The sequence below is a fragment of the Ictidomys tridecemlineatus genome, chromosome 3 (assembly GCF_052094955.1).
Source record: "Ictidomys tridecemlineatus isolate mIctTri1 chromosome 3, mIctTri1.hap1, whole genome shotgun sequence".
Lineage (NCBI taxonomy): Eukaryota > Metazoa > Chordata > Mammalia > Rodentia > Sciuridae > Ictidomys > Ictidomys tridecemlineatus.
The window spans coordinates 210,665,161-210,680,121 of NC_135479.1; the positions used below are offsets into that span (position 1 = coordinate 210,665,161).

The 14,961-nt window shown below is 52.1% G+C and overlaps 1 long non-coding RNA gene across 2 annotated transcripts; it reads right to left on the reverse strand.

Annotated features, from left to right (window-relative positions):
* Nucleotides 1-4,630: 4,630 nt before the first annotated feature.
* LOC144376495 (uncharacterized) lies at nt 4,631-14,434 on the reverse strand. Of its 2 annotated transcripts, none has more exons than XR_013437034.1 (6): nt 13,925-14,434; nt 11,868-11,937; nt 8,359-10,998; nt 8,061-8,176; nt 6,251-7,841; nt 4,631-6,160 (listed from the first exon to the last, which is right to left on the reverse strand). It is a non-coding gene; the product is annotated as an uncharacterized LOC144376495 (long non-coding RNA). The 2 variants fall into 2 exon arrangements; XR_013437035.1 differs by having other exon boundaries at nt 4,631-5,531; nt 5,621-7,841; nt 13,925-14,430.
* Nucleotides 14,435-14,961: the final 527 nt, after the last annotated feature.

Consider the following 14,961-nt stretch of genomic DNA (forward strand, 5'->3'; position numbering starts at 1 on the left):
CGCGAGACCCAAGGCAGCAGAGGGCAATGGGGCTCAGGACCCCAGCGGGAGCTGCTCTTTCCCAGGAGGTTGGTGGCTCAGCTGGACTTGCCTTAGTTGTTTTGTCACTAGTGTCAAAGGCACAGAGAGAGAGAGAGACTGGGTCCTCGCGACTGGCTGGTGACCGGACCAGCTGCTCTGGTCAGACAGTGTCTTGCTTCAGGTTTCTGCCCAACAGACGAGTCTTCCAGGCAACAGCTCTTCAGGGAGGTGACCCCAGGAAAGACCCATGGGGAACCGAGGTGGTGAGAGAGAAGGGAATGAAATCAGCAAAGGGTCCTGCGGTCAGCAGAGCAGGGCCCCATCAGGACGTCTATGTCCCAGTGCCCAGAAGCTGGGACCGTGCCAGCTGGCAAGGCAGACGTGTGTCAATGCTGCAGGTGGCATTAAGGTTGCCGGTCACTGGCCTCAAGAAAGGGAGGGTGTCTTGTATCTTCAGAGCTGCCCAGTGTAGTCAAGGAGACCCTAAAGATGCAAGAGGGAGCTGGATGTGGTAGTGCAGCCTGTGATCCCAGCGGCTCAGGAGGCTGAGGCAGGAGGATTGAGAGTTCAAAGCCAGCCTCAGCAAGAGCGAGGCCCTAAGCAACTCGGCGGGAGACCCTGTCTCCAAATAAAGTACAATATAGGGCTGGGGATGTGGCTCAGTGGTGGAGTGTCCCTGAGTTCAATCCCTGGTAAACCCCCACACACACACCAAAAAAAAAAAAAGCAAGAGGGAGGACAGAGGCAGCAAAAGTCAAAGATGCCCTGAGGGGGTCTCTGGAGATGGAGGAAGGGGCCGAAACGCAGGCAGCCTCTGGAAGAGGAGGGAGCGGTTCCCCTCTGGAGACTCAGGGAAGGATGGCCCTGGTGGGCCTGGTGAGCTCAGCCCACTTCTGACCCTCAGACCCAGAAGGAAAGTGTGTTGCTGTGACCCAGCAGGAGGGGGCAGTTTGTCCCAGCAGCAGTAGGAAGCGTGCACATGCCATCAAGTCAGCCTCCATGTGGGCGACAGGAGCTCAGGCTGCCAGGAATCTCCAGGAGGTGGTGCGGAGCACACTGGGCACTCTGAGAGGGCTCCACCCAAGGGTGCGGACGTGCGGCGGCCATCTGACCACCCACCGCCGTCCGAGCTCGGGAGCTGACTCCAGGGAGACTGGCACTTCAGCTTGCCTGGGTGGCTTCCTCGGGTGGCAAGCCCCCAGGCAGAGAGTCCCAGGTGTCTGTGATGAGCACAGGTGAGGTCCAGGACGCCAACAGCATGCGGCCAGCAGCTTTTGAAGGCAGATGGCTGGGACAGGGGTGGGGATGTGGTCACACCATCAGGAACTTCCACCGGCTGGGCGTGATGACCAGCCCACAGTGCTTGGGACGGTCTCCACCACTGAGAATCCTCTCCCCAACCTGGTGGACATGCCCTCGAGAAACACTGGCCAACAAGCCGCTTCTGCTTCCGGGCTGCTCCGTGTCCCAACGTGGACAGTTCCTTCCTGCGTGAGTCAGCGTGGCCTGGACTTTCCTCCACTTACCCCTGTGGATCTAGTTAGAGCCGCGCGTCGTCCTGTCTGCACACACGTCTAACAATAGCTTCCAGAGAGAGCAGGGTGAGGGCCAAGAATCCCCCACAGCTGGGCTGGATTCCCAGCCATTCTTCACACTTTTCACAGAGTGTTGAAAGGAACATAAAATTAACCCAGCCCAGCCAGAAGGTTCTGCCATGAAGTCACAGAGCCGCGTTCCAAGAGGAAGGAGAAAGGGATGGCAGAGTGCTTTCCTGCTCCCCTGAGGCTCAGGGGTCATGGTCGGCAGGGTCAGGCATAGTCAAAGATCCAAGTGGGGGCTCACCTCCTGCTTCCCAAGGTCAGCCTTGCTAATGCCCTCGACAGGTGAAGGGCAGGTGAAGGAGGAGATGCTGAGGGAAAGTGTTAGGGAGGGAGGGAGCAGAGAGGGAGGGAGGGAGGGAGGGAAAGAAGAAGGAAGGAAGAGAAGGAGGGAGGAAAGGGAGGAAGGAAGGGAAGGAGAGAGGGAGGGAGAAAGGAAGAGAGGGGAGGAGAGAGAGAAGGAGAAGAGGAGGGAGGGAGAGAGGGAAGGAGAGAGGGAGGGAGGAAGGGAGAGAGGGAGAGAGGAAGAGAGGGAAGGAGAGAGGGAGAGAGGGAGGGAGAGAGGGAGGGAGGGAGGGAGAGGGAGAGAGGGAGGGAGGGAGGGAAGGAAGGAGAGAGAAGGAGAAAGGGAAGGAGGGAGGGAGAGAAGAAGGAAGGGAGGGAGGAAGGAAGGAAGGAGGGAGGGAGGGAAGCAGGGAGGGAGAGAGGAAAGAAGGAAGGGAAGGAGGGAAGAAGGGAAAGAGAGAAGAAAAAGGAGGGAAGACAAAGGAAGGAAGGAGGGAGGGAGAAAGGAAAGAATAGGGGGAATGGGCAGAGGAAGAGAGGAAGGAAAAGAGGGAGGGATGGAGGGAAGGAGAGAGGGAGGAGGGAGGGAGAGAGGGAGGAGGGAGGGAGAGAGGGAGGAGGGAGGGAGAGAGGGAGGAGGGAGGGAGAGAGGGAGGAGGGAGGGAGAGAGGGAGGAGGGAGGGAGAGAGGGAGGAGGGAGGGAGAGAGGGAGGGAGAGAGAGGAGGAAAGGAATGGAGGAATGAGAGAAGGGGAGGAAGGAGCAGAAGGAGAGAGGGAAGGAAAAGAGGGGAGAAGAAAGGGAGGGAGGGAATGAAGGAGAGAGGGAGAGAATGAGGGAGGAATGGAGAGAGAGGGAGGAAGGGAGGGAGGGAGGGGAGAGTAGGAAAAGGAGGAGGAAAGATTCCGTTGTCCCTGCCGTGGACCTCGCCCTGTGCCTGGCAGCCTCCCTGAGTGGACAGGCCAGCCGCGTTCTGGACACTAGTGTCAGCTGTGGCTGAGCCCGGCCAAGGGTGCGGAGAGAAGGATCTGGGGAGCAGCGGGGCAGCTCCCCTCAAGTGGCCTCCTGGGGGGAGTCTCGGGAGCACTCCTGGGTCTGCCTCCTGGCACTGCCTCCAGAGGACACTGGGGCTCACCTCCCGCTCTCCTGGGGCCCAGGGCCTGAAGTCTGAAGGGGGGGTGGGAGGTCTGCGCCCTCTGAAGGTCCTGGGGGAGCCTCCTGTTCCTCTCAGCCTGGGGTGGCCGCTGGCCATCGCCAACAGCCCAGTGCGGCACACACGTCACTCTGACCTCTGTCACCCTGCGCATCCCGGCCTCTCTAGGTCTCAGTGCCCTCTTTTTATAAGGACCCCAGTCATGGGGTGTGCTGGTGCCCGCAGAGACCCCGTCTCCATGTAGGGCCACATTCACAGGAGGAGGCTGAACTTCAGCATCCCTCCTTGGTGGACAGAGTTCACCCCACAATGCCCCTCAAACCACGTGGTATAAAAGCCCTGGGTGGCACGTCTCAGCTATGTGTGATGTGGGGTGACCCGTGGGGGTGTGCAATGACAGCAGATCCCACCCCCTAGATTAGGCCCACCCACCAGACAAGTCATGGTGTGCCCTCCCACCACCACTGTGAGCGCTGGGACTCAAAAGGAGGACTTTGAAAAGCAGCTGAAGAGGGAGGAGGAAGGAATCCACCTGCAGCAGCTCCCCCAAGGTCACAGCCCAGACTTGCCAGGAAGCTCCTTCTGCCACAGCTCAGCCAGTCTGTGGGCCCCTGAGGAGCTCAGCCTGGCTCCGAGCACGCCCTTCCCTCCTGCAGGCTGGTCACTGCTCCTTGCTGGGTTGGCTGGTGGGTGGCACTGGCGGAACTGATTGAAAGGTTAGGTGAAGCATAATAAATCACCAACATCTGACCATTTTTTTTAAACTGCAAAGATGATTCCAAATCAACTTTGAGTGGTTTTATGCTGGTTGGATTTTAACTGATAACTGATTGAACCTTGCTGAAGAGCAGCCCAGCGGGAGGAGAGCCAGCAGGGGGGCGCTTCCCAAGCAAAAGCTGTGAAAAGGACCCGTTTTTAGTTCAGCAAGTGCTAATTTGTTGATCAGATCCTTTCACCCCCTCCAAAACAAATCAGCTTCATTAAACTGTGCTCAGAAAAGAAATGGTTGCTCTCAGGAGCACTATGTTATTACAAAAGCAAAGGAAATATTAGTTCAGCTTCATTAAACTGTGCTCAGAAAAGAAATGGTTGCTCTCAGGAGCACTATGTTATTACAAAAGCAAAGGAAATATTAGTTTGATTTATAGTAATTTTCTCTTTTTAAAAAATTTTTTAATTGTTGATGTACCTTTATTTTCTATTTACTTTTCTTTATTTCTATTTATTTATGTGGTGCTGAGGATCGAACCCAGTTCCCCACACAGGCTAGGCAAGGCTCTGCCACTGACCCCCAGCCCCAGCCACTATAATAATTTTCAATAACAGTTTTTAATCAATAATCTCTAGAAGTAAAATACGAGGGAGGTTTAAGCTGGTGCAAACTTGTAATATTATTTTTATTTTAAATACCAAGATTTAACCTCAAAGTTGTCTCTTTTCCTGGATTAACACCCAGGGATCAGAAACCTCTTTGTTCGGAGCAGTTTTTTATCTATTCAGACTGAACCTCCTAGACTCTGAACGCACCCTGCTGTGGACATCCATCTTAATCTGAAAAGCTGCCTCTGACCCTTTTGAGCCCTGCCGTGACCTGAGTGGAGATTCTACCCCTCACCCCACACAACAGGCCAAAGTCAAAATGCAGGGGCAACAGAAATACTGCATAAAATCACCTTTGGGCGTGTGTATGGGACTCATACCAAACAAATATGAATTTCAGGCTTAGCCTGGGTCCCCTCTCCAAGCTGTCTAGTTGTGTCTGTAAATATTCCAAAATCTGAAACATCTGAAATCTGAAGCACTTCCGGTCCCCAGCATTTCAGATAAGAGGCTCAGGCTGCACGGTAATTTCACTTACGTTGACAACTCATCTTACTGGTCAGTTTGACCCTAACTGCAGTCTGGTTGTCTGGGAAAGTCGAGTCACCCGTAGGTGGGACCCGCTGTCACCTTTTGTATTCCAAGAAAGGCCACAGAAAAGATATTTGAGCTGTGTTTTAACCCACCTTAGGAGTGAGTGTGCAATCCTACAAGACACTAGTTAATTTTTTATAAGTGTTCATTTTAATACATTTGTGTGTTTTAAAAGTATTTTTATTTTATAATTCCAACTGTCAACTGTGATTAAAAAAAAAAAAATCAAACCAAAGGAAAACAAAGCTGATTTAGGCAAAGCAGGTGGGAGGGACAGAATCCTGCTCCATCCCAGCTTCAAAGGAACCCAAAGCCACTAGTACCACCAGGGTCCTACAAGGTCCCCAATGCACCCAACAACTCTGTAAACTGCCACAGAGCTTCTTCTGTGGCTCCTCAATGTACCCAGGGGCCTGCGGAGCGGCATGGCACCTCATGCTGAGGAGCTCCTGACCCCTTGGAATCTCCACCTTTGATGTCCTTGCTCAGATCAGCTGCGGGAAGCAGAGCAGGAGCCTGGGAAAGGGGCTCGGGAAAGACACACTTCCCTGCAGGGACTGGCTGCAGAAGCACAGGACCAGGAGCATTAGGCTGAGCGTCCCAGGGATCACCGCCCCTCACCCCCAGCCACACCATCCTGAAAATGGCACCTCCGTTCCACCAGTTGCTCATGGAAACCTTGGAGTCCACCTTGCGTCTTCCCTTCCTCTCCCTTCCACATGCAATCCAGCAGCAGATGCAACTGACACTTCCTTTAAAATATACCAGAACCCCAAAATACAGCACATCCCCACCACGCTGCCTCAAGCTGCAGTCTCCCTGACCTTGACTTGGGTTTCACCTGCTGCCTGGTCCTCTGGCTTCCCCACTGGCCAGCCGCAGCCCATTTTCTAGACTGTCCCCAACAAGCCAGGCTTGTTCACAACACCACAGTGACTCCTCGATCGCTCAGGATAGGAGTCCTTATGGTGGCTCTGCGCCTTATGTGGCCCAGAGTCCACCCCTCACCCTGTTGACATCAGTTCGTACTGGTCACCCTTGCCGGTTCCTCTCCAGTGGTGCCACCATCGTGCCCAGTCCCCATCCCCAGGTGTTGGATCCGTGTTTCCACTTCAGTGATGAAAGTTCCCACTTTACTGAGCATGTGCTGTGGGTGGAACGCTTAGAACTCAGGGCCTGTGACCGTCCTCCTGAGGGAGGATAGAAGGGATTTTAAAAATAAGTGAAAGGAGACATAAGGAAGGACAGGAAATAAGATTTGATTCAGAAGTGCCACGTACTTATCCAGGCCCGCTGTTCCCGAGGCCAGGCTCCCCAGGCCTGTCACTCCAGATTTCTGGGAGATCTGTAAATCTACCCTGTGTACTATTAAGTAACCCACCAACAAAGAGATTAAGCAGAGAGAGAGGTAGTATCTTGAGAAACCAGTCAGGGAGTTGTCGAGTGCTACCTGTGGATCAGATAATGAAGACCACGTCAGCCTGAGGATCCTGAGATTGGCAGACCCCCAGGAACCATCCTGGGACATCACACGGATGTCACCCTCACAGACCGTCCTACCCCCACCCCTCCACCAAGTCTCCTTTAACAGCATTGGGAACCCTGAGAATGCATCCCTTGCTCTCGAAATGGTCCACTTCTGTCCTTGAACGTGTATTCCTCCCTTTCCTAAACTGATCTCGGTGCCTCTGCTAACTTGGGCTGCGATTCTTTTCTGTCCTGTATGTCCAGGACCCCACTGGCCCAAAGTTGAGTCAGAGGGCACACACACGGCTGATTAGGGGTTTGATTCTGCTTCTGCCTGATGATTCTGAAGGGTTTGGCCGAAGTTCACTCCAGCTGTGGGTGGATAAGGCCCCAGCGCTCCACTGCTGGAGAATATTGGTTCTGCTGCGTTGCCCTCTCCCCTTCAATATCCTCCAACCCTGATTTTACAGATCAGCTGGGTGACCTGCCCAAGACCAGTGACAAAACCAGGCAGAGATGGCAACACGGGAGGATGCTCACACCTGACCACCAGCCAGCAGAGCTAGCCCAGCCCGGGACGTCCCTCTGCACCCCCAGAACCACCTCCAGCCCCTGGCCACCCACAGGCTCTCCTGCAAAGCCAGCAGCATACTATGTCTTCAGTGATCAGCAACTTCACCTCCTGGAACCTGGGGAGCATTTCCAAACCATGGTCAAGTTGCTCTCACCCACACAGGCACCAAATGACCCGTGGCATGAAGGATTTGCTATCCACTGCACAGCAGGTCCAACATCAATAGGAAAGCCTGGCCCCAAGGGGCTGCAAGGAAAGCCTCTGTTTTTAAATCTAAAATAAAAATAATAATAAATCTGACAGCTGCCAGCAGGCCATGGGTGAACCGAGAACTCAGGTTTTTGCCTCTTGCCTTCATCTTGAACCAAGTCGGAATTTCTGTCCTCTACGGTGGTTTGGGTCACATCACTAGGACCTTCACTGGCTTCAGGATTGTAGTCAAAGCTGTCACTCAGAGAGTGAATTATGTCACCATGCCAGAGCCAGGGCTGCTTGTTAAAACATTTCCACGTCTGTTAGAGCTCCCAGGCCCCAGTGTCTTTTTCCAAAGATATATCAAAAATGATCTCTTTTTTAAAAAAAGCAACTTACCACTGGAATCATTCGTTTTGTTTTCTCTATCCACTTTGAAAAACATACATTCAAAGACAGACCGCACGTTTGTTTACTTGGGCTGCACTAAGAAAGTCCCATAGACTGACTTGTTTACAACAGAAACTTATTTCTGACAGTTCCAAAGGCTGGAAGTCCCAGGGAAGGGCGCCTGCTGGTCAGGGTCAGGGGAGGGTGCTCTTCCTGGTTGTGGACTCCCAATGTCCTGTTGCATCTCCCTGGTTAAAAAAAGAGAGAGAGAGAGAGAGTTAGGTAGCTCTCTGGTCTCTGCTTAGAAAGGCACTAATATCCTTCATGAAAGGTCTAATGTTGTTACATAACCACTCCTCAAGGGCCTCACTACCAAATATCATCTGTGTTAGTTAGATTTATGTTACTATGACAAAATACTCTGAAAAAAATCAGCTTATAAGAAGAAAAGGCTTATTTTGGCTCACAGTTTCAGAAGTTTCAGTCTACGTTCAGTTGGCCCAGTTGCTTTGGATATCTGTAGGCAGAGTTCATCATGACAGGGGAGGTGAGAGGCAGAGGAGGCCTGTTTATCCCATGATGCCTAAAACAATGAAAAAGACAGGAAGAGACTGGCATCTCAGTGGCCCTTCCAAGGTAACTTCTTCCTACTCGTCCCTACCTCCCAGAGGTTCCGTCACCTCCCAACTCTGCAGGCAGGAGGCCCAGCCTCCAACATAGGAGAGCTGGGGGACAACTGGATCCAAACTAGAGCACCACACCCACCCACTTTTAAGAAGAGAGGTATTCAGAGGGTTCCGGGCCTTGCGATGTCGGCCAGGACTGCGTTGAGACGCCTCAGTCTCATGCACTTTTAATTGGCGGGTTTTGCCAGAAACTTCAATTGGTAAGACTTCAGAGAACTGAAAAGAACATAATTGAAGCTCCTAAAAACATACACCCCAATGCATGTCCCCATCCCAGCCCCTCCTGGCCAGGGGAAAGCACAGGGCTATTCCTTTCACCAGCTGGGTCAGCAGGGTGGCCTGGGGGAGGGGTGGCACCCCTTGCCCCCTGGACAAGTACAGCCTGTGAGCAGGGTGTGGGCAGAAAGGACTGGCTCCCAGGTTAGGGGACCACCAAAGGGGAAAGAGGAAGAGCCGGGCCCCCACTCCATCCCTCCCCAGCTCAAGGGAAGCTGTCACCGTCACCCCCACCATGTCCTGGGCACACCCCACTGTGTAACCCACACTCCGCACACCTGCTAAAACACTGACTTGGAAATGATGTACAACTGCTCTGACAATGTGATCTTCATGACAGAAACAGAAACGTTGAAGTTTTAGGTAAAAGAAGAAGGCAGAGAAATCCTAATATTTTCTTTTAGTGTCTCCAAGAGACTGCTTCCAGGAGTGCCCGCACACCCAGGTGGCCACTCACATGCATATGTGTGTGCTCACGCCCTGAGACGCCATGCACTTTTTGGAACCCTCTGGACGCTGGGCCTGGAGCATCACTGCTCACATGGACCATCAGCAGCTGGGAGGCCAGGTGAGGTGGTCTGGATGTGGTGGGAGGGGTGGGTGACCCCCGCCCAGCAAGCAGCCACAAAGGCGTTCTCACTTGAGACCCAGAGGCCATGAGTAGAATGGGAGGGAAGAGGAAAAGGGTGAGAAAAGCGCATTTCCTACCTGGCCCTGCTTTGGTATTTTATGTGAGCAGAGCACATCAGATCCAGCCCACTTAATAAAAATGACAGTGGATCTGATTTTTAGTGGAGGAACAGGATGGTTCCATTTTAGTTTCTTTAAACTCAAATTTTTGCCTAGGACATGTGTTAGTGCATTTTTTCAGAGGGGAACTACTTGCATTAGTAAGCGACAGTCTCCGTCAGGGTCCTTTACCAGGTTGGAGAGGGCGAACCTCCATCTCGGTCCCCGCCTCCGCGCGGGGAGAACGCGGTCCCGGCGCCGGCCAGGTGGTGGCGCTGGAGGCCAATGGTGCCGGGCAGGCCCGGGCGCGCCGACTGACCAGGCCGGCTCTGGAGCGAGCCCTGTCCGGCGAGGGGACTCTGCGCTGCCGAGAGGACAGGCCCCGCAGCAGCGGTGTGAAAGGGCCCAAAGGAGGGGGCGCCCAGCAGACCTGGCCTCGGAGCCCGCAGCTGCGGGGGAGGAAGCGGGTCCGGGAAAGCAGCTGCGGTGCGCGCAGGACGGCCGGGCAGCTGGCGGGGCGCAGAGCGGGGGTCAGCGCCGAGGCACGAGCGGGCAAGCCCCGAGGGCCAGGTAAGAAGACCAAACCTGCAGGCCGGCCGACCCCCACTCGCCCTCCCACAGAAGGAGCTGGTTCCAGTGACACTGTTATCTTTTCATATGCAAATGAGGTCAGGTGGTTGGTTTTCCTGGTGTCTCCCTGCTTTCCAAAATTATGATGACCTTTTGCAAGTAAAAAAGATCTTCTGTCCTTTGCGTCACCGTTTGAATACAGGGGATTGTCCTGCCTCTTTAAATAAACTTAAAAAAATAAAATAAAATGAGGCCACACAGGCGAAAGTTCAATTTAAGGAAGCAAGTTCTGGAAGCAAAGCCGAGTACATTTTGCTGAAGTCTGCAGATTGTTCAATGAAAGATTTCTAAAATGGAATGTTTCTGAAACCTGAAATTTTAAAGGCAAATTACTTCCTCTTTTCAATAAGACAAAGTATCTTCTGTGCCTCCATCCTCTAGAAGAATAAAATAAACCATCTAGAGGCCTAGATATTTGGATTCATTTCCAATTTCTAATTAACCTGTACTAGGTGTCATAATTATAAAGGAAGGGCAAGGAGAGGGCTGAGGCTGTCACTGAGACAATAAGGAAGAAGAATGAGAAAAGACCAGCGCCCCCACCCGGCAAGAATAACCACGTTGTATGAGGTTGAACCATGAAGCGACTAACAAAATAACCGCATGCACCTCTCCCAGTGATGCTCCAGTTCAAGACGGGCTTCGCAGGAAAAGAAGAAAGTGAGATCCTCTTGTAATTTCATTTCCTATTTTTCTGTTTCGATCCAACCCTGGAAAATTCTCTGTGACCTTCATCTGTGACACACAAGAGCTTACTGCATTGGCTGAAGCCAAGTCCTGTCTCTTTACAGATAGAACAAAAAAATTGGGAGCCCTCTCCCCAGGAAGCCTCCATTGAATACATCTGCTGGCCCACTCCTCCTGCCCTCAGTGTCCTCGCTGCCCCCACCCCATGTGCAGGTGTGGAGTTGTGGCCTCTCTGCAGGGCAATCTGGAAAGGGGCAGGAAAATGCAAACCACGTTGCTCAAATGTCTCCAGCCGCCCATTGGAAAACACCTACGCGGAAGAGATCATGGATGCTCTTATTTTTTTGGTGCACACAGTCTTCACAACAGATGTACACTTCAGTGAAATAGTCCCGCTCTGTAAAACAGAAAGAAAGAAAAGCAAAAAGAAATATTCATTTCAAAACCAATGTAGTCATCGCTCTAAGTTATACCATAACCCAGTTTGAAATAGGATGGGAAGCAATCCACTGATATTTTGATCTATTGCTAAATTCAAGTTCAGAAATTTAAATGCCTTATAGCTCATTATGTGAAAAACCATCTTTGGCCATTATATTCAGAATAAGTACCTGGTCATCAAAATTTACTTGGTTTTTTTTTTTTTTTTCTGTTTTTCTTCCCAATAATGAAAGGAAAACAGTGGTAGAACATTCCTGATTAAATAACCAGAATACACAATGTTATGGTTTGGATGTGGTGAACCTCAAAAGCTCATGTGTGAGACAATGCCAGAAGGCTCAGAGAAGAAATGATTGGGTTTTAAGAGCCCTAACCCAATCAGTGGATTAATCTCCTGATGGGATTAATTGGGTGAAAACTAAAGGCAGTTACACTTCCATTGATTTACATATTGACATAGTAGTGTCTGTTGTATTCTGCTGCCTTTCCTCTCCTCTACTATCCCCCCTCCCCTCCCCTCCCCTCCCCTCTTCTCTCTCTACCCACTCTACTGTAATTCATTCCTCCCCCTTGTATTAAGTGTAACTGATGTGATTCTGCAGTCGGTATATGGGGTAAAAATGGGAGTTCATAACCCACTTGAATCAAAGTGTGAAATATGATATATCAAGAACTATGTAATGTTTTGAACAACCAACAATAAAAAAAATGAAATGTTTAGGTATGAAATTATATGAAAAAATTTACATGGGAAAACTACAAAACTCTAATGGAAGATATCAAAAAAGGGGGCTGGGGATGTGGCTCAAGCAGTAGCGCGCTCACCTGGCATGCATGCGGCCCGGGTTCGATCCTCAGCACCACATACAAACAAAGATGTTGTGTCCACCGAGAACTAAGAAATAAATATTAAAAATTCAAAAAAAAAAAAAAAGAAAGAAAGAAAAATAAAGGCAGGAGGGGTGTGATTGGAGGAGGTGGGACATTGGAGATGGGTCACGGCTTTGTGGCTTTGTGGTATATCCTTGTATCTGGCAACTGGAGTCTCTCTCTGCTCTCTGATCATTATGTGAGCTGCTTCCCTCCTCCAAACTCTTCCACCATGGTGTTCTGCCTCACCCTGAGCCCAGAGGACTGTAGTCTGCTCTCTATGGATTGAGTCCTCTGAAACCACGACCCCCTAAATAAACCTCAATAGTTTTTCTAATCAGACCCTTTGGTCACAGCAGTGAAAAAGATGTCTAAAACACACACCCTCCACAAACAGGCAGCCCAGACTAAGTGAATGAGAATGTTGTTTCCAGAGGGAGATTTTTCTGAGTTCAAATCCCAGCTCTGCAAGCTACAAGTATGGTGACCTTGGGCTCCTCGTTCGACATTTCAGTACCTCGGTTTCTTCATCTGTAAAATGGAAATAATAAGGAAGCTACCTCTTGGGGTGGCTGCAAGATGTGAATCCATACATGTGAAGTATTTGGGATGGGTTCTGTGCCTGGAACATAAAGGACTCAGAGTATTTTCCTACATGATTATTTCTTAGTTTTTGTGCTGCTGTAACAGCCTGGATAATTTATAGAGAACGGACATTTATTTCCCTGGGTTCAAGGCCCTGGCAGGTCTGGTGTCTGGAGTGGGCTGGCCTCGGTTTCCAAGAGGGTGCCTGTTGCTGCATCCTTTGGAGGGGAGGAATGCTGCGTCTTCACATGGTAGAAGGAACCAAAGGGCAAAGGGTTCCTCCAGCCCTTTTATAGCTGTTAATCCACCCATGACGCAGAGCGCTCAGGCTATTCCCACAAGACCCCACCTCGCAATGCTGCCACCATGGAGATTGTTTCAACATGAGTTTTGCAGGGGACACCTTCAAACCATAGCGACCCGTGTTAATTTATCTACCCGTAGGCGGAGCGCAGGCTGTGCCCTGATCCGAGGCATTCCGTGGTGTACAGAACAGCAGCTGTGCCTAGCCCTGAGTCATTCCCTCTTAGAAAGTCCAGTTGGTCCTGAGCTACTCCATTTTGACTACAAGTTCGACGAAGGCAGAGTGACTTGGTAACTCATCTGGGCAAATAGATGAACCAGACGCCGCACAAACACAACTTAATCAAAAGGAATGACCCCTGCCCCCAAAGCTGCACAGCACCATCATAAGGAGCAAACTGACGAATGAATCGTGCTAATAAAGATCAGCACCTGGGAACTTATTGACTCACTCAGAAGCACGTGGAGGCACGGGAGTGTCAGAGCCATATCCTGAGCGATCACTTTCTCCAGATGTAGCCCCCTCACCTGAAACCCATATAAGAGAAGCGCTACGAGTCTGGTTGGGTGGCACTCGTGACCTGTCACCAGCCCCTCCTGCGGATTCAGTGAACCTCTCCAGCTCTCTGTCTGTCTGCAGGCTTCGGCTCAGCCGCACCTCCCTGCTTGGCGCGGTCCACTTTGAAACTGCTGCTGTCCGCACCCCAGCCTGCAAAGAGCTCTGCACTCTGACAGCTCTGTCCCCTGGACAGCTCCTGGACTGGTTCACAGTCCTATCAGGCCACCTGGAGTGACTCTGCATCTGAACCTGCTCCCTGCCTTCACTCTGAGAACAGCCTCCTGGGGGCCCTGTCACCCTTTCTTAGTCCACTGTCACCCAGACATACCATGGTGTGAAGCGTGATGTGTGACCTGCGTGCTACGGACATTAGTCACTAAGCTTGGTATAAAAGGACCCATGCTTGCCCAACTTACGACTGCTTGGCATCCCAAGGCCCAAGGAGGCCTGTGGTCCTGACCCGGTGCGGAGGAGGACACCCCTCACCCCTCAGCCCTCTCATCCTACATTCCAGGAGACACACCCACATGTGGATGAGCGTCTCCTCAGATTCCGCTGTTCTCACCTTGCAGTTCTAGAAGTTGGAAAGTCCGGCCCAGGGAAGCTGCTTCTCCCCCAGCTGTGCCCGGGGATAGACCCTCCTTCTGTCCTGGGCTGTTCCTGAGTCTCTGGATGTGGAGGAAGCTCCGCTCAGGCCTCTCTTGACCACCCAACCACTGCTCCCTGAGGCAGGGTGCTCTTGGCCACCCACCAACAGCTCCCACCTCCTCTGGACTTCGCAGCATTTCCTAGAGCCCCCGGTGACAGGAGAAAAAGCCTGCCGTTATCCACCGTGTAACAAGAATCAGGGAAGAAGTGAAGGAGTACTTCAGAGCAGCCTCCTCTGCAGGAACTGGTCCTCCCAGGCACCCAGCGAAGGCCCCAGCCGTCCGCTGGCCCAGCACAGACGTCAGAGTCTGTCTCCCACAGGGCGGTCACTAGAGCCTGAATCTCCTCTGGGGACAAAATCAGACTGAACCCTGCCCTCCAGGAGGCGACTCTGAAGCAGGAAACAGATGTGACGTGAAGGAGCACGTTAATAAATAGAAAAGGGAGCAAGCTGAACAGGGAAGGATGCCGTTCAATGGGAAGAGACAGAGGGGTCAGGATGGGTAGGGGCCAGGGCAGGCCCTGTGCAGGCTGGAGGCTGGAGGGTGGGGTGTGGCCACCATGGAAAGGATCTCAGAGCTCAGCTTCCAGCTGCAGAGGCCCAGGCAGAGGCCCGACCCCTCCCTCCTCCCTGCTGATTCCACCCACTGGCCTGCTGTGTGACTCACCTGTGTCCCCAGCCCTGCCCGGGACTTCTCCTTCAGGTCGTACCTGTGCTTGTAGCACAACACTGTTTGGTCTCTGCTGCACACTGTCCAGAAGCCAGGTGTGGGGACACCGTGGAGAAGGGAAATGCAGATACTTCCCAGCAGCCCTGACCCAGGGCGCCAGAGACCCATGGGATGTGGCCCAGGCCCCAAGACAAGAGCCTCCAGGCAGTTGATGGAGCCCTCGGGCTTATCCAAGGGCAGGGTTTCTTCAACTGTGGACTGTGGCTGTTTGGAGGGATATCCC